A 25,692-nucleotide genomic window follows, 5' to 3' on the forward strand; every position below is an offset into this window, starting at 1 on the left:
TGCCTGTGGGCAGGATTGAGTCTGCAAATATATTTTGTTTAGTCCACATAATGCTGCCAAAAAAAAAAATGATGGAGAGCTTTGCTTTTATTGGTAATGTCTCAGGAGATTGAATTATCCATGGAAAGATTATGATAATCTCTCTGTAACAATAGAGACTGAGTTGTTAAAATGAATTTTTATAGAGAGGAGAATTATTTTTTAAAATTATAGATTTTCAAACTACTTATAGAACCTTGAGTTCTCCGCCACCATCTATTGTTTTTCCCTTTTTAATTTTATAATATACTTCCATCAGTTCATTTTCTAACTGGTTGGTCTCTTGCTCTTTAAATCTCAAATATATCCATGTACTTCAGCTATGATTTACCCACCTTCCCTTACTGAGAAGAATGAAATAATCTTTTGGGAGCTTACTCAACTTTCTCTTCTCTATTGCATCATTTCTGTTTCCTTTAGATTTGTTTAATCCTCTTCTAATTGATTGTTCATTCTATAACCATGCTTCAACATATCCTATTAGCTTTGTTTTCTTTTTTACTCTTTTTATCTTTTCACATCTTATTAGTCAATTTAGTAATCTAAAAGAAAATATTTATTGAACATATGCACATTGGTATAAGTTTCATCAATTGCCAGGTTCTATATCTTTATAACTAAGACAAAAATCAAGATTTTATGGACAAATGTGTTTTTTTTAACCATTAATTATACTACAATGAGAGGTTAATTTACTTAAGACACATACACTTCAGCATCCTGTACTTACATAGGTCCCTTCCAATGTGTTCTTATGGTCACGTGTTCTTGTGCAATATATGTTTTTAAGACCATTATATTGTTTTTAAGACCATTTTCTCTTTCTATTCTAACAGCCCTTCCAATATACTTCCCCTTGGCTCAGGTGGCCTTAAAGAGGCACAGGCATTTTGAAGATATTATTAGGAGAAAGTTGATTTGGAAACAATTCAGCTAGTGGGATATGTTTCTGTGGTTTGCAGTCAGATCCATGCGTAGTTAAGTTATTGCTAGGCATCCCAAGGTAGAAACAGGTTTCAGGATATTCCTCACACATACTGTGTCAGCTCACCCAGGATTAGGACACAAAGGTGCAGGACCAGAGATTATATCTTGATATGAATGTTTCCTATAGTGTCTGACACTACAAGAATGTGCACGGAGAAGGAGAAACAAAATTTAAAATGTGCAGAAATGCAATTTAGTCTGTGGAAAGTTCTTTCAGTCATTGATGTATAATTTTTTAAAAGAGGATCTGATCTAATTAATGAGTGGTGAAAATGAAAGTTCTCTCCTGCCAAGACTATACTCAATATTTGCTTAAAATCTTAAAACACACACACATAATATGAGAAAGATTTTCTCAAATTTAACAACATTCTTAAATATTGACATGAAAATATCCTAATATATAAAAACCCAGAGTCTGTAACATCCAAAACGACCGAAGGCTCGACAGACCGGAAGTCAGTGCTGGGTCACCGTGGCAACCCAGCACTGACTGCAGAGGGGTCTTCGGATCAGGCCCAGTGAGAGGCCTGGAGGGAGAAGCAGGGTCTGATCCATAGCCTCCATGGCAGCTGTTGATCAGCCCTTGCCTCTCTCTTTCTCTCGGGGGCTGGGCAGCAGCTGCACCTCTCTTTCTCTCAGGCCTCCATAAGGGCTGCCGATCAGCCCCACCTCTCTGATCAGGCCCATTGATAGGCCCAGAGAAACTAACTGGCATAGAAACTGACCAATCAGAACCTAATCTGGGTGAAGTGTGAGGAGTCAATGGCTGCCTAGGAGGTGGAGCTTTTGATGCTGACTAGCATAGAAACTGACCAATCAGAAGCTAATCTGGGTGAACTGCAAAGGCATAACCTAAGGTGGGGGCTAGGGCGGGGTTTTAAGGGCAACAGCTGTTTGGTATAAGGTGTAAGAAAGCGGTTCACTTTTTTAATGACTGGTTTGGCAGTATAGTGCATATGGCTGGCTATCAGTCCAGATATAGAGATTATGTGTTTTTGTCTGCCAAGAGCATCTTCCTCCTGGTGAAAAAGGAAAAAGGCTCCCCCCACCCCCCATTTAAGCAATCCTATCCTATATAATCTATCTATACTACTAAAAGGGTAATATGCTAATTAGACCAGGTTAACCGGCCATCTTCCAAACATCCGACTTCCTTCTGGACAAAACCATGGTGATAGGGGCTGAGGCAGAGTCCATTAGGGGTGATCAGGCCAGCAGGGGAAGGCAGTTGGGGGCAAGATCAGGCCAGCAGGGGAGGGTCATTAGGGGTGAGATCAGGCCGGCAGGGGAGGGCAGTTGGGGGGTGAGATCATGCCGGCAGGGGAGGGCAGTTAGGGATGATCAGGCAGGCAGTGGCAGTTAGGGGCAAGATCAGGTCGGCAGGGGAGGGAAGTTGGGGGCAAGATCAGGCCAGCAGGGGAGGGAAGTTGGGAGCAAGATCAGATCATCAGGGGAGGACCATTGGAGGTGAGATCAGGCCTGCAGGGGAGGGCAGTTGGGGGCGATCAGGCAGGCAGAGGCAGTTGGGGATGAGATCAGGTCGGCAGGGGAGGGAAGTTGGGGGCAAGATCAGGCCAGCAGGGGAGGGAAGTTGGGGGTGACCAAGCTGGTGGGGGAGGGCAGTTGGGGGTGAGATCAGGCCAACAGGGGAGGGCAGTTAGGGGCGATCAGGCAGGCAGGCAGGTGAGCAGTTAGGAGCCAGCAGTCCCAGATTGAGAGAGGGATATCTGAACCCTGTGGGATTGGGCCTAAACCGGTGGACGGACATCCCCCAAGGGGTCCCAGATTGGAGAGGGTGTAGGCCGGGCTGAGGGACACCCCACCCCCATGCACAAATTTCATGCACTGGGTCACTAGTCAATAATAAACTGTGAAATGTAAATGAATTTTCCTAAACTACCAATTAAAACATTTTCACCCATGCTAGGAGAAAAATCAATTTATCTTTGTATTCTCTCTACTGAAAATGGAAGATTACTTTGTTGTCATATAAAGAAATACATGTTGAAAAAGGTTATATAGAGAGGTGTGTCAGAAGGTTAATTCATATATATATTTAATTTGGGAAGCTTTGTACTATAAGTTAGTTTTTGAAATTTATAGTATATTGCTATTTATTTTCTCATTCTAAATACCTATCCTTTTCCATATCTAAATTTATATTTATAAATGTGTGTTATTTATCTTAAAGAGGGCCCCTAAAATTGCATAAACTTCTAGCTGCACACACACAACAGACTAAATAAATTAAACTCTTCCAGGGACACTTGGAATTTTCCAAGTAGAGGAAATAGTTTTCATTAAGACTAATATCACGTATTATTTAAGGTCTCACTCAAATAGGCAACTCAATTTGGAATATATAAAAAAAGAGATCAATTAGGGTATACTTTTAAAAGGTCCACAGGATGTAGGGAAACCATAAGGGATAATGCATCATATCTAATATGTATCTGTTATCAGTTGTGGGCCTGAAAGAGTGAGGGAAAACAGCAGTACTGGGACCCAGAAGGAGAAAACCTTGTGGAGAAGAACCCAACATGGATAGCTGAGTACTTTGTTTGAGGTCTGCAAAGAGATCAAGATAGCCAAACTGGGATGAAGTTGAAGAAATACATATGCAGTCCCTCACTCCACTCTCCTGCCCTTGTCTCCCATTGTACTGACCCTATTACAGCACTAGGGAGCCTATGCAGGTGGCCCAACTACGTCAGAAACCAGGATTCAGAGAGCAAGGTTGAGATGTGTATAAAGTGGGTTTGAACAATCAATAATACATGGCTGTATCTATCATAATTGTATACATATATGTAATAATGTTTATGGTATGTATAATTACATTTTAAAATAAAATCTCACCTTGCTTACTATGTTATATTGTTTAAGTCACTTAATAACAGATAAAAATTATAAACTCCTTTCTGTGTCATAAGATTTATTGTTTAATACAAGAGATTTTCAAAGGGCTATATTGTTCTATGTTCTATGGTGGATGTTTCAGAATTCATTTAGGTTATTTTAAATTTTCACCATTATATAAACACTTGTAAGAAACATCCTTGTAGGTAATTTTTTAAGTGAACAACAAAATGTATTTCCTTAAAATTAATTCAAAGGAGATGTAATTGAAGGATCAAAGGAGTTTCCCAATTAAAGTTCTTATGACCAAAATGCTCTCCAGAAAGAAGGCCATGCCTGTCTACCTGGCCCTCATCCACCTATTAGCGTCTGTTCTCCCAACTTCCCAAGCAAGTTACACTAGTACTTCAACGTATTAAAAGACAGGGCTATGAGTCTACTTCCCTACCAACTCTCACTGGTTAATGTTTGTAATCAGAAACTCCTCTTGGCAGTGAACAATGGCTTCCCGATTTTGGCTCCCAGTGGCCATTTAGCATTCTTATCTTTGACCTTACAGCATTTGATATTATTGACCTCGGGCTCCGATTTGGGGGGGAAAAAAATCTTTCTCTCTTTTTTTTTTTTTTTTTTTTTGTTCTCTTGTTATACTCAACGCTGACTTGAATCCCCTCTTTCTGTTCTTTCTCGGTCTTCTCTTTTTGGTTCATCCTCCCCCTGCCTTCTGTTAGATATGAAATGTGCTCAGGCTCAGAGCTCCGTCGGCTGTGTGTGCAGCTGGGCAGAGTCCAGCAAGCCTTCCATGCTTCTCACATTTGTCTCCTCTTCTCTTTCTCTCATGCTCCCACTCTCACTTGAGCCCTTTCTATTTCTACCTGGACTACCAATTGCCTCCTAACTGATCTCTGCCTCATTTTTTATGTATCTCTCTAAATATTTGCTTATGTCACTCTTCTAAGCAACAGCCTCCTGATCCTCTATTTCTATTACCTATCAAATGAATACATGCTGGCATTTGGTATCCCTCTTCAACTACTCTGAACATGCAGTCTACATTCCAGCCTCGCTATAATTCTTTTCCTCATCTCGGCTTTTCAAAATTCTAGCCTTTCATTAAGGCTTAACTCAAAGGCACCCCCTACAAGAATCTTCCTCTAGTCACCTAAAAAATGACCTTAGTCTTCTAGAGTCTATAATTCAGACCTCTTTCTATTGATATTGTAGCCAATTTGGGAAGCTTAAAACCTCTAAGAGAATATGAAATGATTGAAAGCAGAATAAGATACTGTTCATCTTCCCCTAAGCACTCAGCATAGATTTATATTGCTGTTAGGTAATTAATAAATTTTAATTAAGTGAAAGAGCCAGCCCTAGAGCAATTCTACTGAGCCTCTGGGTTTAAGAACAGTTAGGAAAGATCAAAAATAGTCCACTGGCCATAGATCATCTCCAGACTCAGTTTTATGAAGCATCCAATTTACGAATACTATAGAAATTTAAATTTCACGTCTTGGGTTAAGCAATGCATATGTTCATTATGGCTGTATTGGCTACCCCGGAATTATGGAAACTGCAACAGGATTTGTGTTTCACTTTCAAAGATCCAACCATTTATTCACATTTTTAGACCACTGAACAAATTCATTGAAGGTACATGGCAACGTTTGCACTTGCAGACAGAGGACAGATGGTTAACTACTCTGTCTTCACTGCTACATTTTAGTCTTGCCCAGAGGAGACAAACTTCACTGTCCCTTTCCCCTCCCCCCAACGCCCCCCGCCCCCCGTGTTTCATGGGGACAATACATCATGCAAGCACTATTAACCCAGGGATCAGAAACAAGGAAGCAAGGAAAACCCCCTTCTTGTCATGAATGTAAAAGCATGTTACCACTAGAGATGCAATGGTGTAATGTGCAAGGCACATGCATGGCTGTTGTTCTGCTTATGTCTGGGCATCCTTCCCCTTCCTGTGTGACTTGAGGCTACTAGTAATCATTTCACTCATCTGTGCATGGTGTGAGGAGTGTACCACACCCCGACCTCCTGTTCCCACCTCCCAGGCTGGAGGAGCGCCAGTTGCTAATGCCGTGAGATCTCCCCGGCCTGGCCCAGACTCCCACGCAATGAAATATCCTCTGTGTAATTTGCACAGCACCTTTCCCAAGCACGAGACACTGTACAACCCAGCAGTGAACAAGCGGCAGTAGGAGGCAGCACCAACAGGCGACATTGAACATGTTCAGGAAAAACAAAATTAAGCAGCAAAGCTCTTTAGAGCAAGAGAGGCTTTCAAAGAGAGTTCTCCCAGGTAATGTAAGCAGCTGCTCTCTCCTACTTGCACAAGGGCAAGCCACCAGGCCAAACAGGCAACCCCGCCGGCCCCGGGAGAAAGAGCTGAGTGGCAGTGGGAACCAAACCCATTTATTTTCATGTTGCAATAAAAATACTGGATAGTTTGTAAATCACACATGCACTGAACGCGTTCCTTTTAAGAGTACACGGCAGATTTTCTTACTCTGGGCGCAGCCAATTTATTCACATAGGGGAGGCGTTTGATCAGCCTTCCTGCACGGAATTCTTAGATGAATGTGGCTGCTCAGTTTCTTACAAAATTAGGGAGGTGCAGGGATTTTCATGTGGAAAATTAGGTGTGTGTACTATAAGGACTGCGCAGGTGGGAAACAACATTCGTGTCTGGTCAGTTTTAATTTCTGAACACAGCTTACAATCTCCACTTCAACCTCATGTTGACCCCCGATTAAACCATGCCATGTAAGGCCCCAAAGGCATGAATACAGAGAAATCCCATTCTCCACAGTGCTGGCAGGAGCAGAACAGAATGGTAATGTTGCATTTGGACTTGTTTGGACTGCATTTAATGCATTTTCTAATATGACCACCTGATCCAGATCTAAACCCATGGCTCTCCCTGGTAAACCTGTGTGTGGGGGAGGGATAACTCTGAGGCATTTTTGCAAAGGGACTTAACTCTTTAAGTTTGCTGAGTTTCCGAGTGGGTGGAATAGGTTATGCTTTGCGTTGCAAGAAGTAGAACACAATGCCGCCAACAACACAGAATTTAAATAGTGCCACAGCTGGAGCTCGGGGTGTACTCTTCAAATGAAACGGAAGGCGTGGCCCACACTTGAGATGTGTGTTGTTATGACTATTAATTGGATGCTGAAGTCATAGTTTTAAAATGGCCATCAATGCAACGTATATTTATTTACTTAGTAGCTCTGATGTTTTTTTACTTGGTAAATGACTGGGGTTAGGGAGTGTAGCTTTGTAGGGGAGAACAAAAACTGCTTTTTAAAAAATGTTTTAGGTTTTTGTGTCTACTGTGAAGGTGTTTAATCACACCGTGTAGTGATTAAGACAATAGGCTCTGCCGAAAGGCAGGCTTGGTCCAAATCTTGGCTCCAACATTTGGCAGGCTATTAAGCTCTCTGTGTCAATTTCCACCTTTCTGAAACGGGGCAGTAATAACCTCATAGGATTGGTGTGAGAATTCAAAGCCTAGCACTGTGCTTTACATTAAAGAGTGCATATAAATGTTTATTGTTTGTGTGTTAAGGTTCAGATTAAGATAAGTACCAGCAACATTACCAGTCTTTGTCTTTGAAAAACCGTACATCCAGGAGAATAGTACTTACCTTGTGGTCATACTAAAGAAAGCTTTTACTACTGGAGTTCCCTTAACCCTTCACTGGTTGAGTCGAGGGCTGTCCTTCCATTCTGTATGTAGCCTCCTTCAACCAGGAGATATTGTTTCCTCTGTAAGATCTTTGACCCTGTTACTCATTCAGCCCCTAATATTTATAACCTTTTGTAACTTTATAATTTTTACTTTCATGTCCCTCTTTTCTAACTAAAATATAAGTTCTTTGAGAGCAGGCAGCATATCTGTATACACTACTTTAAAATTTGCTGGGTGCATTTCCTCTTGGAATATAGCAAGATAGGAACTAACACTTAGAAAACAATAAGTCGTTGCTGCAAGTGCCTTCCTAAGCTTAGAGAAAAATTAGAAAACCTTGCATGCCTTCCAGACTGTTAACCTACTTCAGCTTTGATAAGAACTCAGCTACCCTGAAGAAACTGTCAAGACAAAAAGACTATAGAGGTGAGAGGAGTTGAGGATTAAAAAAAAACCAACATATTTCAGCTCTTCACAACTGTAAGCCTCTTCACAAAAGGTCTTATTCTCTGCATATAGTTAGGCTCATTATATTAATTTCAGGATTCAAGCAAAGAGGCAATTAGCTGACATAAAATTCTATCTATCATCTATCTATCTATCTATATATCTATCTATCTATCTATCATCGATCTGCTATCATCTATCTATTATCTACCTATCTATTATCTATCTATCTATCATCTATCTATCTATATATCATCATCATCTATCATCTATTATCAATAGTCAGTGCCTCCTCTTGGGGTCTATGCAAGAGCACAGCAAATCTGAGAGCATTATCCTCTTTTGCACTATTCTGCTCATCTTAACGAGAAAACCAGTTGGCCATCAACATAACTAGGACTCCGATTAATACGGCAGGGGTTGTTGCTCTCAGCAGTGGATATGTAGCCTTCTGCACCTACAGATGACTCTGCCGATCATGCTTTAATTGGGAATCATTGCGAAACAACCAAGCCTTGTGGATGATGGACCAAACACCAGGGGTGAGGAGTGCATTTCCAATGTGTCTGCCACTGTTTTCTTTAATGATTTTTCAAATGAATGCAGTCTCTGCTCTTCCGTCCTTTAGAATGTCTATTTGGGCTTCAATGATCTCAAAGCTAATGTTAAAATATGCTCTATGCAGCACCGCTCTGTCGAGGAGATTTGAATCATTATTTGTCCTCTTCCTCTGGACAGACTGTAGGGTTAAATGGCTGGGGTTTCTAAAACAAAAGATTTATACTCCATTTTCTTTGTACTATCCATCCACGCCTCCTGTAATAGGAGCCGGTTGGAGAGCTCAGCGTCCGGGGTTGTCATTTCTCTTGCGTGGTATATATTAGAGTCCAAACGACCTCTATGCCATCAAGGTTCCACAAACCTTAAATTTCAGCTACCTGCTCCACCAAAGTACCTAAAACAATAACTTTTTTTATGTTGCAACAAACATTACATTTAATGAGTACAGTGCACATGTAATGATACAGTGAATCAGTGTGAAGCCTCAAATAATGATTTCTGTTGGCACTATAAAAGGAATGTAATTTTTCTTGTTGAAATACCATTTTTCAGTTACTGCATGAGTGATGTGGTAATTATCCCCTACACCTGGGATTTAAATCCAATCCTACAAGCCCATTTTCTGTTTGCAAGCTGTCAGGCTGATGCATAGGCTTTGTTCTTATCTGGCAGTAGGCAAGGAATCGGTAATTCAGAAACAACAAAGCCACTGATGGGTCATCATGTAATCTGCACTGAAAATTGCAATCTGTAATGAGATTGGAAACGCAGATGAGGTGACTAAAATTGATTACCTACCATATCTGAAAATTTCAATTTTATTGCACAAATATGATCAAACTAGTCCATAAGTTTGGGGATTAGTTGAGAAAGAATAAAGATTACTTTTAAATTAGGTGAATGCAGATAAGTTATTTAAATGTAAATTATTTGCTTTATAGCAAAATGGCTGGTCTGCAGGGTGATTCATATGGCCACATATTTTAAGTTCCCTGATGGCATCATTTCTGCCTGGGAGTTCCAATTAGAGATGACATATACACTTTCAACGCTTAAAGAGAGTGCAGCAAAGCAGACCATGAATGAAACTCACACCAACCCCCAGGCCATAGAAATGCACCTTTTATATGCTTATTATAGAAAAAAGTAATCATCCAGAAGCCTTGGGAGCTTTCAGAAACAATCTGCAGGCTGTGCTGGAAGTATTTGCGCACATTTCCCCCCGACACATACACTCTTCCAAGGGACCAGGTTTTGTGGGTTTAGCTCAGGAGCCAGGACGACCATCCCCTGCTTCCTGGAGGAAGCACAGACTTCATACATTAGAACGGAGAGATATTGGTGATAGTCTGGTGCAACCTCTGAGCTACCATGCACATCTCCACTTCTTGTCAGTAACATCATGATAATTTCTACTATAGAAATTTGGCAGAGTTTGGTGATACTGAAACAAAAAGGATATCTAATAAGGGATTATTATCATGACATGATTTCAGACATGAATGACAACACGTTCATATAAGGCCACTAAAATATTTCATCTCTTAGTCTAGCTTCCCAGAGATCAATTTCTGCTTCAGGGAACACCCTGTAGGGAAAAAATATACCATCCAGGCTCAACTTTCCTTCTCTTTTGGAGTGCCAAGACAAACATGTTTCGGTCCTGTGGCTGTAGTTGTTCTGGCAACTGCAAGAGATTCTCCCACTTTGGGAAGTTGTGTGTGTTTTTTTTGTATGTGTTTTTTTAAATATATTATGACTATTATATTCATGATCTTTATTCAGATAAGCATAGTTGAGGAGCTAAAAGGACACATTTGTGAGGAGCTGGGTCACATGCGCTACATTAGTCTCCAGCATGAATTTCACTCAGAAGTGCCTTCAGTTTCTCTGGCCTCCTGCACAGTCTTCTTAGGCCTTTTTTCCATAACCAGCCCTATTCAGAAGGGAAACTCTTAGGAAAATATTTTGTTATTTATTATTGTTATTATTATTTATTATTACTTTTGTTTTATGTTGTTTTTGCTTTAGTCTTCTCAAACTGTGGCTTTCCTGTTCATTTCCCCTGAGACTCAGAGAGGGCCCAGTGGCAGCCGACGCAATAAATATTCATTGATGTTGATCTATACGTTCCAGAGGACTGAGTCTATAACGGCACAAATTAACATTTGCCAGGCTTTCTGTTCCATTATTATTTATTTTAACCATTGTGTCCATTCTTCTTCCAAAGGAGAAAGGAAAGAAAGGAAGAGATTGCTTGCTCAATTATTAAACTATGGAAAGATTTATAACATTCCAAGTACCATCTATGTTCATGGAATTGCTTTCTTTATTCTTGCTCTTTTCTGTTTCAAATATTAAACCCTTTCCTTCTGCAATGAACTCATTTTCTCCTTTACATTTTTCTTTTCTGAACATCCTCAATGTAGCTTTACATGAATATTTTTAATGCTTCTTATTTCTAGCCTCCAAAGCTCACACTCAAATCATGCAGAAAAGACGATGTCTGCTGCCCCCTGTTCCCACATCATCCATCTCTATTTCCTCCCACACAAACTTGACTCCTGGCCTCTTTTTCTATTGAAACTGTTTCCTTCCTGAATCCTGGTCCAAGTCACTACAGTCTCTAGCCTGGAGGGTTGCAAGGTCCCAAAGGGTCTCTCTGCTTCCCATCATGCATCTCTAAAATTCATTTTCCTTAAAGCTATCAGAGTTCTTTTAAAACATAAACCGAATGATGTCATCTTGTGTTTAAACTCTTCCAGTGGCTTCATATCACATTGAAAATAAAATCCAAACACCTTACACTGGCCTATACAAGTATATGTTCTCATTCATACAATCTCAACCTTGTTCACTGCACTATAGCCAGGCTCTGCATCTTTGAACTCATCCAGCTTGTTCCTGCACTAAGGTCTTTGTGGCTTAACTGCTTCAACTAGGCAGTGAGATTACAGGCAAATTATCTCTTCCTCAGACAGGCCAATCTAATAAAAAAATATCTATATGGTCACTTTCTATTGGAATATTTTCTTCTAATTCCTTGATAGCATCTATTATTTCTGGTGGTCATTTTTTAATGATAGTATTATTTTATTTTATATTTTGTCTTCCCCAATTAAATGTAAGTTGCATGAGAGCAGGGAATGCTTGTCATACTCACCTTTGAAAACCAAGCTTTGAAAATCAAATGACATAGAGAATGGCCTCGATAAAGATATTAAAATAAATATCAGCATTTATCTCCTTCTCATTTTGTCCAATTACTTTCTATTCTTTTTTTCTTTAATTATCACTTTCCAATATCTTAATATAGAACTGATGCTATTGACATCTCCATTCTTGAAATTTTTGTTGGTCGTTATATTTTATGTTATATACTGAGTTTTCTTTCCCCTTCTCCAATTTCTTTTTCAGGCTTCTCATTACAAGGTTGAGTTTCCCTAGTTTTACATAACTGTTTTTTATCTCTTCCTCACTGTATTTCTTGGATATTTGGAATATCCCCATGGCTCTGATGGCTCTGTCAAAGAAAAATCTGCCCCAGAAAAATTAAACAGAGCACTGGGGGTTGGGTTGATCAATGTGATTAGGCCATCTGTATTTACAAATTGGCACTTATTAAAGTTAGGTTCATACCCTCCCATACACCCTGAGAGATAAAGGCTATCTTTCTTGATGATTACATTTCAAAGGGATGGCTCCCAGGCTCTTGAGAAAGACATTTCTGGGTTGTAAAACTAGCAAGAGGCTGGGAGAAGATTTATACTTAAAGAGGTAGAGAAAAAATTTACAATTGTAAGTTTTTAAAGGAAGTGCTTTAAGAAAAGAGAGGTCTGCCGAAACCGGTTTGGCTCAGTGGATAGAGCGTCGGCCTGCGGACTGAAAGGTCCCAGGTTCGATTCCGGTCAAGGGCATGTACCTTGGTTGCGGGCACATCCCCAGTAGCGGGTGTGCAGGAGGCAGCTGATCGATGTTTCTCTCTCATCGATATTTCTAACTCTCTATCCCTCTCCCTTCCTCTCTGTAGAAAATCAATAAAATATATATTTTAAAAAAAAATTTAAAAAAGAAAAGAAAAGAGAGGTCAGAGGAGTAAGGAGACTGAAAAAAAGCTGCCTAAAGTTAACTCAAGTGGAGGGGAACAGTAGGCCACCTTAGTCAGAGGTATTTAGTAGGTTGCCTTCTATATATGTATGTTCAGACTTGACATCCTTGACAAGCTTGGTCAGTTGCCTGTTGAATAATTCCATCTGAGCATCCCATTTTCACATTCAACTCTTCTTGTTTAAAAGCAAATTTTACTCGTCTTCCCTTTTTCTAAAAACTAAGATGTACTTGACATATAACATTATATATTAGTTTTAGATGTGTAACATAATGATTTGATATATATAGCAAAATAATTACCACAAGTTTAATTAACATACATCAACGCACATAATTATAATTTTTTCTTGTCATGAGAGATTTTAAAATTTACTCTGTTAGCAACTTTCAAATATACAATACAGTATTGTTATAGCTACAGTCACCATGCTGTGCATTACATTCCCCAGGACTTATAACTGGAAGTTTGTTCCTTTTGACAACTTCACCCATTTCACTTATCTCCCCACCCCCTGACTTTGGCAACCACAAGTCTGTTCTTTGTATCTATGACTTCATTTTTTTTTTTTTTAATTTAAGTGAAATCATACAATATTTGTCTTTGGCTATTTCACTTAGCTTCATTTAGCTTAATGCCGTCAAGGTTCATCATATTGTGGCAGATTGCAGGATTTTCTACTTTCTTGTGGCTGAATAGTATTCCATTATATATATAATATATATATATTATATATATTATATATATATATGTTTGTATATATATATACAAACATACCACCTTTTAAAAAATCTATTCATTTATGAATGGACCCTTAGGTTGTTTCTATGTCTTGGATATCCTATATAATAAAGGCCAGGGACCATAAGCGTAACGACCGGAATGACCGCTCGACCAGTCGCATGACGTGCATTGACCACCTCTCGGTCCCTCCCTTCCCCCACCTCCCCCACCCCCCCCAACCCCGCTCACAGGCAAATGGGGAACCACAGGGAAGCAGATGGGTGGCAGTGGGGTGGGACTGGGAACTGGTGAGGGGGGTGGAATGGCTGACCCTTGGTCCTTCCCTGGGCCCGCAGGCTCCAATGGATCAGCGATGGTGAATGGGGGATCCAGGGTGGGTGGCAGGAAGACCGGGCTCACTGTCAGGCCGTTGGGATCTCCAGCTCATCCCTGGCTGTTTGGGGGCTCAGGCCAGCAGGAATGTGGGTGTCCATGACTTCACCTCCATGCATGTGCACCAGGATGGTTGCTGATGGAACACACTGCCCGCTCAGGTCCGCTCATGTGGGCGCCTCTGCTGCCGCTGCTGCTGGGGCTTGTGGCACTGACGGAAGCTGCAGGGCACACCCGTGACCTACCCGCCCCGGTGGCAGAGATGGCATTTGGCCTGGGGACTGGTGAACGGGCAGAAGATGGCCCTGATCGCAGGCTAGGCCTAGGGACCCTACCCTGCACGATTTCGTGCGCTGGGTCTCTAGTTGTAAATAATGCTGCAATGAACATTGGGATGCAGATATCGCTTCAAGATAGTAATTTTAATCCTGACCTGGAGGCTCAGTTGGTTGGAGTGTCAACTGGTACACCAAAAGGTGGCAAGTTCACCCAAAGGTGGGTTCAATTCCTGGTCAGGTCAGGGAAAGAACTTGAGTTGCAAGTTATGTCCCTAGGGGTGTGTGTGGGGGAGGTGACTGATTGATGTTACTCTCACATTGATGTTTTTTTCTCTATCTATCTCTCTCTAAAAAATCAATGAAGGCATATCCTCAGGTGAAGACTAAAATTTAAAAATAAGTAAAATAAATTTTTAAAATATAGTAATTTTGTTTTTTTTACAAATAAGTACCCAGAAGTTAAATTGCTAGATCATATACTAGTTCTATTTTTAATTTTTGAGGACCCTCCATACTGTTTTCAATAATCATTGTAGCAATTTACAACCCCACCAACAATGCACAAGTGTTTCCTTTTCTCTACATCCTTGCCAACACTTGTTATATTTTGTGTTTTTTTTTATAATAGCCATTCTAATAGCTATGAAGTGATATCTCCTAGTGATTTTGATTTGCAATTATATTTTTTTGAAATGATTAATTATATCTTTTTCATTCTACTGCTTCTGCTTTTGTTAACTGAATGCCATTTTAACCACTTTCCCCACCTTTATTTTTTTTCCTACTCAAATTAGTCTTCTGATAATTTTTCTAAAATACTACATTAAGCACATCTCTGTCCTATAAAACCTTCAATACACTCCATTATCTGTATGGTCATAATAGTATCCATTCTAGAGCTAGAAATATCCCTTAACACTCTGGTGAGCAAGACTTCATAATTTTATAATTATGGTGTTAACTTCCTGGTATTAACCCCTAAGGGGGGCCTGCAGAATTCTTAAAGTTGAAATAATTAAGTAAGAAAAATAGTAAGAGGAGGAGAGTGTGGCTCAGTTCTATTGAAAGGTAGCTTTGCAATGGGGTAATAAGTGAATCTAACAATACTAAAAAAAAATAATAATAATAATTTAAAAGAGGTAGGAAGTATCTCCACTCATGGTCTCTAAAAAATCTCCATTATGTCAGATCTTAGTATTTAATCTTTTTGTTGTTCCCAGCTTACTTCTCTTCTAATATTCCCTACTGATTAAATCAAAAGCAACTTCTATACATTTGTTTAAGTTTATTTATTTTGGGGTGGGGTGATAACTGGGAACCTATCTTATAAAATGACTTCTAGAAATTTATTCATTGCTCAGTCCAATCATATGACTGAGATATAATTACTCATGAACTTACCCATAAGCAAGCAGAGGATGGTAAAACAGCTACTTATTATTCTTCAGTCAAGAGGACATTCTAGGATTACTAATGTTTCTTGGGGCATCAATTAGCATCACAGATAGTCATGGGAGAAATGTAATTCAGAAGAAAACGTATCTCTTCTGCTGAGCTATCTCCTCATTTTCGTTTTATCACAGGGCATTTTCTTTGCTACAATAACAATTTTCATAGTGAAAATGTTATAGGAGGAATTGGAATTCTTGGGGTACCACAAGGAAAAGAATTTCCTGGACCGCCACCCCCCTCCGCTGGGAGGATGGGATTTCATGGAAAGCTTTATTGATGATGTAAAATTAGGGGAGTTCCCCGTGGAAGAAGTCCAATCTTGTCTTCAGCAGGGCCAAAATTAAGGCCACTGCCCATAGTTTCTGTTCCATATTAAAGTGCAGTCCAATCTAGCATCATGCTAGTTTAGCTTGTGTTCCCAGCTACAGTCCACTGCATGTGGGGTCCATAGGGTGCCCATGGGCCATGCAGAAACTTAAGGCCACATGGCTGTGGAGAGAGAACAGGCAAAGGCAATCTCACAGAGGAGTGTGGGTCACAGAGTAAGAGAGAGTTAAGTGCAAACAAGCTGAGCAAGTGAGCAAGAGAGCAGGAACAAGAGGGAGGGCACTCATTGTCTGAGGATTTTAACCAGGAGCTTCTTCCAACCAACCAACTTTTGATGATCTCCCACACTTCTGATGGGATCCCCCCAGCCAACCCATTGTTCCCCAGGCTAGACTGACAGATAAGTGCCTTCCCTGCATCACCCTGACTTCTACTCTGCATGTCCTTCTCTTCCCCTGTTCCCTGGACAATTCAGTACTTGAGGGGCAAGGGAGGGGGTGTTAATCCCCTTGGAGGGACAATGCTGTAATTCCTTGGGGTGTGAAGCTGTAGCTTCCTGGTGAAATAAATGGGTTTATGCTTCATAACTGAACATGCTTAACAATGTCTGATTCTCCCTTTGTTCTCTCCCTTTATTAATATTAATTAGCTAATTATGACATTTACAAAAATAAGGATGGGCATGCCATTCTAGGCCCTCAGAAGACAGATGCCAAACTTCTTTATGTGTTTATTGTGTGTGTGTGTGTGTGTGTGTGTGTGTGTGTGTGTGTGTGTGTTAAATATTCAAACTAGGCCTATGAATAGTCAGCATAAGAAAAGGCATTTACAGAAATTAAATTAATCAGTGGTTAACAAGCTAGCTTCATTTAAGAATGAAAAGCCTATTAGATCTGAAAACACTCCAAATTCTGAGAGTATAGAGGAGTTATTGATTCTGAAATAGTGATATTCTATTGGATATTCTAAATTTGTAGTCAACTATAATATCTAAACAATTCATATTAATTAAACAATGATGTATTATATTACATTTGTAATATTTTATAGTTTAATATGATATATTACATGTGCTTAATATTATATTTGGTTATTTCAGTCTTTACACATTTTTCTGAGTTTCATTTTTATAAAACTCCCACATTTTCTATTTATACAAAACTATGCTTTATTATTCTACATCAATTATTGGTAAGAGGTTAATTATATGGGTGAACAACATTCATTGCGAAGTCTAGTGATTATAACATTCATTTTAAAGGTTCTAGTATTTAAAATATAGTGTGCTATTTTTACATACTAAAATACCAGTGATATTCCACCAAATATGTCAGGAACATTTTTTGTTATTTAATATTTTATTAGTTTAGGTAATGCTAACCACCCCAATAAATAAACCCTGTGCCTTGGTGACTAAATCCAATAGAAGTTTATTTCTTAATCAGATAAAACCCATTTGATAGTAGGAATGTCTTCTAAGATCAATCCAGCCTTGCTATCCAGCCTACTGATTAGAAGAGAGAGGGTGAGAAAGTACACCTGCTTCTTAAATGTTCTTACCTGGAATTGACACTGAGAACTAGTTACATAGCTCCATAGGGTTTCAAGGAAGGTGGGAAATGTAGTCCCTGTCCAGGCAGCTGCTTCCCAGAAACAATTCTATAGCATGAAACAGGATCACAGGATCACAGATCTTCAGAATTCAGGAGTCTATAACTTATTGAGGTGTTTCAGCAAAATCTGAAAACTCAGTTGTTTACATCTCAAAATCAAGATCAATGATTTATTCAAATTATGCAAAAGTTTACACATTTGCATAGATTACAACTTTAGATAGATCCATGCCTACATAGTTGTATTACTAAAAGCTTATACTAGAAGAATCATTCTTTCTTGTAGTCAAAGGATTCCAAACTAATACAGAAATTAACACAGGTAATTTTGCAACAGAATTTCCATCTACCTATGGTAAAACTAAAGAAAACTGGATTTTTTTTGCAAAGCATACAGTTTATTATGAGTTTCAAAATATTTTTTAATAAAGATCTCATTCAAGTTGTAAAGTAAGGGGGGACTTATTTAAAGACTAGAGGCCCAATGCATGAAATTTGTGCAAGGGTAGGCCCTTGCAGCCCCAGCTGCCTCGTGGCCCCAGCTGCCTCTCAGCCCCAGCTGCCTCCTGGCCCTGCCCTCTGCCTACACCCGCCTTGGCCTCGTGCTGCCCACGTCTACTGCCACCCCTCCCCTCCCAGTTCCCCAGTTCTGCAGAGCCCCCAATCGATCACCCTGCAAAAGGTAGCCTGGGCCTCCCTCTTTGGGGTGATCGCAGAGCCTGCCCCCCCCTCATTGATCATCCCCCCTGGCCAGTGGTCTGGGCCTCCCTCTGTGGGGTGATCGTGGTGCAATGGCGGGCCCCCCAACCAATTGCATTGCACCCACCTTGGCTGGCCTGGCACCAGTGCATGTCATAGCATGGTCATCCAGACCATCGTTTTGCTATTTGGCCATTTGGTTGATTTGCATATTATGCTTTTATTATTATAGATGGAGTGATAAGAAAATATTTGGAACTAGAGCAGGGGCAGGGAAATGATGTCCAACAGCATGAGTCTGGCCAATAGGTATATAGTAAATAAAGTTTTATTGGAACAAAGCCAAACCTATTCCCTTACATATTACTACTAGAGGCGCGGTGCATGACATTTGTGTACTCAGTGGGGGGATGGGGGGTATCCCTCAGCCAGGCCTGCATCTTTTCACAGTCCAGGAGCCTCAGGGGATGTCCAACTGATGGCTTATGCCTGCTCCCTATGGAGGAAAGGCAGGAGAGGCTCCCACCACTGCACTCGAGAGCCGTCAGCCCAGATTCTGGCTGAGCAGCACTCCCCCTGTGGGAGCACACCAACCACCAAGGGGCAGCTCCTGTGTTGAGCTTTTGCACCCTGGTGGTCAGTGAGCATCATAGCAACCAGTCATTCTGCTGTTCGGTTGATTTGCATATTAGCCTTTTATTATATAAGATGGCTGCCTTTGCATATTGCCTTTTACAATATTATAGTAGAAGAATTAAGTAGCATGCCCTGTAAAGCTGTAAATATATACTATCTGGCCCTTAGAACAAAATTTTCAATCTCTGTTCTACAGGAAGAAATGTCTCCTCACCATTTCATTAACTAGTGCAAAGTCATGCAGAAGTTTATCAGCAGCCAGAAAAGTTTACACAAAAATATTTTCTTAATTGAATAATGGTGTGTCTCACCCATTTTGTTTTTAATCTCACACTTTAAAAAAAGATCAAATAACATTATGTATTTTATTTTAAATTTTAATGGCTAGTAATTAAATTCCCTTTATTTTAGATAGAAATTCATGCACGGGGTGTGTGTGTCCCTCAGCCCAGCCTGCACCCTCTCCAATCTAGAACCCCTCGAGGGCTGTCCGACTGCCGGATCAGGCCTAAACGGGCAGTCGGATATCCCTCTCACAATCCAGGACTGCTGGCTCCCAACTGCTTGCCTGCCTGCCTTCCTGATTGCCCCTAACCGCTTCTGCCTGCCAGCCTGATCACCCCTTAACCACTCTGCTGCCAGCCTGTTTGCCCCCAACTTCCCTCCTCTGCCGGCCTGGTCACCCCTAACTGCCCTCTCCTGCAGGGTTGATCACCTCCAACTGCCCTCCCTTGCAAGCCTGGTCCCTCTCAACTGCCCTCCCTTGCAGGCCTGGTCCTTCTCAACTGCCTTCCCTTGCAGGCTGGGTGCCTCTCAACTGCCCTCTCCTGCTGGCCATCTAGTGGTGGCCATATTGTGTCCACATGGGGGCAGGATCTTTGACCACATGGGGGCAGCTATATTGTGTGTTGCAGTGATGATCAATCTGCATAATACTCTTTTATTAGATAGGATAGAGGCCTGGTACAGGGGTGGGGGCCAGCTGGTTTGCCTTGAAGGGTGTCCCTGATCAGGGTGGGGTTCCCTTGTGGCCTGGGGCAGCCTGAGCGAGGGGCCTGTGGTGGTTTGCATGCCGGCCATGCCCCCTGGCAACCCAAGCAGAGGCCCTGGTATCTGGAATTTATTTTCCTTCTACAATTGAAACTTTGTAGCCTGGAGCGGAGCCAAGCCTGGGGCTCCCTCCGTGGCCGGCAGCCATTTCTGTTGGGGTTATAGTTGAAACTTTGTAGCCTTAAGTGGGTGAGCCTGGCCAGGGTGTGCGGAAAGCTTTGCTTCCCCTGTTGCCGGGGACAACCCTGGCCTACTCTCTCAAGCTCCATTCTGCTGCCATTTCTGTTTGAATTTGTTTACCTTCTATAATTGAAACTTTGTAGCTTGAGTGGAGGCTTAGGCCTGGCAAGGGCAGGCGGAAAGCATGGCTTCCTCTGTTACCTAGGAAACCTTGCTCTCTGTGGCTGTAGCCATCTTGGTTGGGTTAATTTGCATACTCACTCTGATTGGATGGTGGGTGTGGCTTGTGGGCATGGCTTGTGGGTGTGTCGGAGCTATGGTCAATTTGCATATTTGTCTATTATTAGGTAGGATGGATGTTTGAATTAACGTTAACAGAAGAATTAACCCAGTTACCCTTCCATTCATACACTGAGTCTCTAATACATATACACACCTCCTTTAAGAAGCTTCTGGAAATAATTAGTAAATAAAAGTAATGGGCACTGAATGAAGAGTCTCTGAAGTCTGGGAATCAAAGCCAGAGTAGAGATATCACTATCTTCCCTTGTTAGAGGTGAATATTAGAAAAGCTGATTAGTAGTGAGTGTTACTCAAAGTAACTACAGGGAGAAGTGGAAGTTCAGTTCAGATTCTAATTAACTAGACAACCTTGGAAAGGTGTTTCAACTCATTTCTCTGAACTTTGGTTTCTTCAATTAATGAAGAAGGAGCAGACTAGTGATTTCTCATATATATTAAATCTAATATAAATTTGCAGATATGTGTATTTCAAGGCATTGTGATCTTATAGAAGATGATAAATAGGTGATAGATAGATCTTCTCTTATAACAGGAAGCTCTAAGAAAATGTGCTCAGCTGTGAGTGTTACTACAGGAAGAAGTGGAAAAAGATTTAGCCTAAAACGTTGGGCTTCAGAGTTATAAAGTTCAAATTCTGATTATATGCATAAATAAATAAATTTATATATATATATATACTATATATATATACACATATACACACACACACATTTATATATATATATATATATATATATATATATATATATATATATATATATATATATCTCCTATCTAATAAAAGAGTACTATGCAGATTGACCACCACTCCAATGCACAATATGTCTGCCCCCATGTGGTCAAAGATCCTGCCCCCATGTGGACACAAGATGGCCACCACAAGATGGCCAGCAGGGGAGGGCAGTTGGGAGGCACTCGGCCTGCAAGGGAGGGAAGTTGGAGGCGATCAACCCTGCAGGGGAGGGCAGTTAGGGGTGACCGGGCCGGCAGAGGAGGGAAGTTGGGGGCAAACAGGCTGGCAGGGGAGCAATTAGGCATCAATCAGGCTGGCAGCGGAGTGGTTAGGGGGTGATCAGGCTGGCAGGCAGAAGCGGTTAGGGGCAATCAGGCAAGCAGTTGGGAGCCAGCAGTCCTGGATTGTGAAAGGGATAACCAACTACCCAGTGGGATCGGGCCTAAATGGGCAGTCAGACATCCCTCAAGGGGTCCCAGATTGGAGAGAGTACAGGCTGGGCTGAAGGACACCCCCCCTCCGTGCACGAATTTCATGCACCGGGCCTCTAGTGTATATATATATATATATATATATATATATATATATATATATATATATATATATAGAGAGAGAGAGAGAGAGAGAGAGAGAGCGAGAGAGAGCGAGAGAGAGAGAGATGACTAAATATTACAAAATATAAAATACAAACATATAGATCCAGTGATTGAAGTGGATGATGAGAGCTCTCGGTGTCCATTCTCTAGTCCATCCTGTATTCCTAGCATTACTCTTAAGGCTCTTTTTATGAATCACTTAAAAACTGCTTTAAAAAAGTAATACCTATTTTTGGGGCAGATATTTTACCTTTATGTGCTTTTGTTTTGTTTTATTCTTTTTTTATTGTTTAAAGTATTGTATATAGTATTACATATGTCTTCTTTTCCCCCCATTGACCTCCCACCATCCACCCCCACCCCCCAGCACATGCCCTCACCCCCCTAGTGTCTGTGTCTATTGGTTATGCTTATATGCATGCATACAAATCCTTTGGTTGATCTCTTACCACCCCCACCCCCGCCTTCCCACTGAAGTTTGACAGTTGTTTGATGCTTCTCTGTCTCATTATTTTACTTTGTTCATCAGTTTATGTTGTTCATTATATTCCACAAATGAGTGCGATCATGTGATATTTATCTTTCTCTGAGCGGCTTATTTTGCTTAGCATAATGCTCTCCAGGTCCATCCATGCTTTTGCAAATGGTAAGAGTTCTTTCTTTTTTTTTACAGCAGCGTAGTATTTCATTGTGAAGATGTGCCACCATTTTCTAATCCACTCATCTGCTGATGGGCACTTAGGCCATTTTGAAATCTTAGCTATTGTAAATTGTGCTGCTGTGAACATAGGGGTGCATATGTCCTTTCTGATTGGTGTTTCTGGTTTCTTGGGATATTCCTAGAAATAGAATTACTGAATCAAATGAGAGTTCCATTTTTAATTTTTTGAGGAAACTCCATACTGTTTTCCACAGTGGCTGTACCAGTCTGCATTCCCACCAGCAGTGCAAGAGGGTTCCTTTTTCTCTACATCCTCACCAGCACTTGTCATTTGTTGATTTGTTGATGATAGCCATTCTGACAGGTGTGAGATGGTATCTCACTGTCATTTTGATTTGCATCTCTTGGATGATTAGTGACTTAGAGCATGTTTTCATATGTCTCTTGGCCTTCTGTATGTCCACTTAAAAAAAAAAAAGTAATATCTAGCCTACCACCTTTTACGTTGTTTAAAATCCCTCTGCTAGTGGAGCATTTTCTGACCTTTTCCATTCTTTTTTAGCTCTTAACTCCACTCCCATAGTTTCTACAGTACTAAAAAACAAACAAACAAACAAAAAACTAACAACTATTCCATGCATTTTGAAAAATCATGTATAATTATACAGACTTCTTTCATTTTTATTTACTTTTAAATTCATTTGGTCAGGTCTTACCAGTAAAGTGTAAGGTTTTCTTCTTTTCCTGACCCCACCCCAACACTTAGTATGGTGCCTTACTAACCAATGCAGTGTGTTGTTGCAGAGATTGGAAGGAGGTATGACTTGATCCACCACTCTGTACTGTATCTCTAACCTGCTGTTGGACCTGTTCTTGCGTGCAGGAGTAGTTAAATTCCATACACTTATGTGTGAAATATAACTGCTCAGTAATCCCGTAAGATTTTACTTTCCCTACTGCATTTTACTTTAGTCAGAGAAGTGGAGCTGGATAATCGTATTGCTGAATGCTATGGTACCCTGTATTACTTATTGCTTGCCTAATTATTTCATTATTTGGGCAGGGAGGGGAGGTACTTGTCAGGCTTACAAGAACTCTCAACAGTATCTATGGCAGTCAGGCAAATCAATTTCCTATGTCTTACTAATATAAAGCATTCTAATAATTATTACTCATCCCTGAAAAGTGAATGACCCAAGAAATAATATTCTAGATCTTGAAATAGTAAGTTTGCATTCTAATGGTGATTGTGATGGAAAAGTACTCCTCTTTGATAGTTCAACTAGGATCCTCTGCAGCCCAAAATATTTCCTATTTGGATATTTGAAAAAGATTAAAGAGGCCACTAAATATAATGGCTATTCAAACTTTAAAAACAGAAACATAAAAGGGTATACATGTGTGTGTGTGTGTTTTAAAATGATAAATCATATTTATGCCAAAGAAGATAAGTGAATTTTAATCTTCAGATGAACCCAGCTAAGTTACATAGACACTAAAACACTATGAAAGGTCTACTAAGCTGTCCTGAGTCTTATTTGTACATTACTGTCAGGTAAAGCAAAGAAGAGCATATTTCAACATTTGAAAACCCTCTAGTGACAAAATTGCTTATCTATAGTCATTTTTCAAAAGACATAAAATCATTCAATGTATTAAAAACAAAATGCTCTATTTTGGTAGTCTGAAAATATGTTAGGGACCTAAAAGCTAAAATAAACTGTTGTCTTTATATAAACTTGTTACCAATGCCTATTGAATGGTGGAGTAACCTACATTTTTATTTAAGTGGTGAAGATAGATGATCCATCCACATCATCTCACTGGTTGTTCCTTAATATGATGGCCTTTATTTATAAGGTGCATTATTGTGAAAGGGCTATAGCATTTGGCCAGAGAATAGAACAAGGATGCCAGGCTCTTGTGATGATAAAATGAATCTTGGCTACCTTATAAATTCTTATAGTAAGTGACTTACATTTCTGGCCATGTTGGATTCATTTGTAAAGACTAGCCTTTCCTCCTATAAGAACTATAAAAGCTAGATTAAACAAACAACAAACAAACAAATACATTTGAATGCATTGGGGGAAAAATACAAAGTCAGCAGGGACTAGAAATGCTAAGATTATGTAGATATCAGAAAAAAAGGGAATAGCAAAGAAGTGAGATAATATTCTGTTCTGCTCTTTCCTTCCAAATGTTCACTCATTCGTAAACTGTGGCTGAGCAATTACAAAGCTAAAGAGATTTTTATTTAGTCTGCTAAAGCTCGGTAGACAAAAGTTGGAGTTAGGGCTTGCCAAAGTGGGATGCCTTTTAGATGAGATTTCTAAAGGTACATTTTATGAGAGTAAAAGTAAAAGAACAATGGAACATTTTATGAGAAAGGTCAAATCATAAAATTTGTCAGCCTTCATAAAACTGAAACCTAGATTTAATCAGTCCATTCATAAATTGTGTTAAACCATGTTATTCCCGGATAAAAACATGTCAAAAAAACAGGCCATGGACGGGTAGCTCAGTTAGTTAGAGCCATGGTCGCAAACTGCGGCTCGCGAGCCACATGCGGCTCTTTGGCCCCTTGAGTGTGGCTCTTCCACAAAATACCATGGCCTGGACGAGTCTATTTTGAAGAAGTGGCGTTAGAAGAAGTTTAAGTTTAAAAAATTTGGCTCTCAAAAGAAATTTTAATCGTTGTATTGTTGATATTTGGCACTGTTGACTAATGAGTTTGCCGACCACTGGGTTAGAGCATTATCCCAATACGCCAAGGTTATGATTTTAATTTCTGGTCAGGGCACATATAAGAAGCAATCAATGAATGCATAAACAAATGGAGTAAAAAGTCAATTTTCTCTGTCCCTCTTTTTTTCTCTCTCTCTGTCTCCCTTGCTCTTTCTCTCTCTCTTTCCTAAAAATCAATAAATACTTTTTTAGATGTCAAAAACTAAATAATTTAAAAATTCTTGATAGAAAAGAATAAAGTCCTTCAGATTCTCATAATACTTCTATAAGTTTTCACACACAGCTATTATCAATTAGACAAATGTTACCATATATAGCAAGAGATGCTGTAAAATGACAAAAAATGTATAAGAATGTAAGTGACAAAGTAAGAAACCCATGGGAGATCCAGATTTTGCAGTTATTAAATGTGGACTTTTAAATAACCATGATAAAATATGTTCAAGAATATAGATGACAAGATTGTTAATCTAGTAAAAAGAATCAAATTAAAGTTATAAAATTGAAAATTATAATAATCATAGTTAAAAACTCAATATATGGATGTGATAGGACAAATATATCTTTGTCTATTTTTCTCTTTCCCCTCTAGA

The sequence above is a fragment of the Cnephaeus nilssonii genome, assembly GCF_951640355.1.
Source record: "Cnephaeus nilssonii genome assembly, chromosome: 4".
NCBI classification, from domain to species: Eukaryota; Metazoa; Chordata; class Mammalia; order Chiroptera; family Vespertilionidae; genus Cnephaeus; species Cnephaeus nilssonii.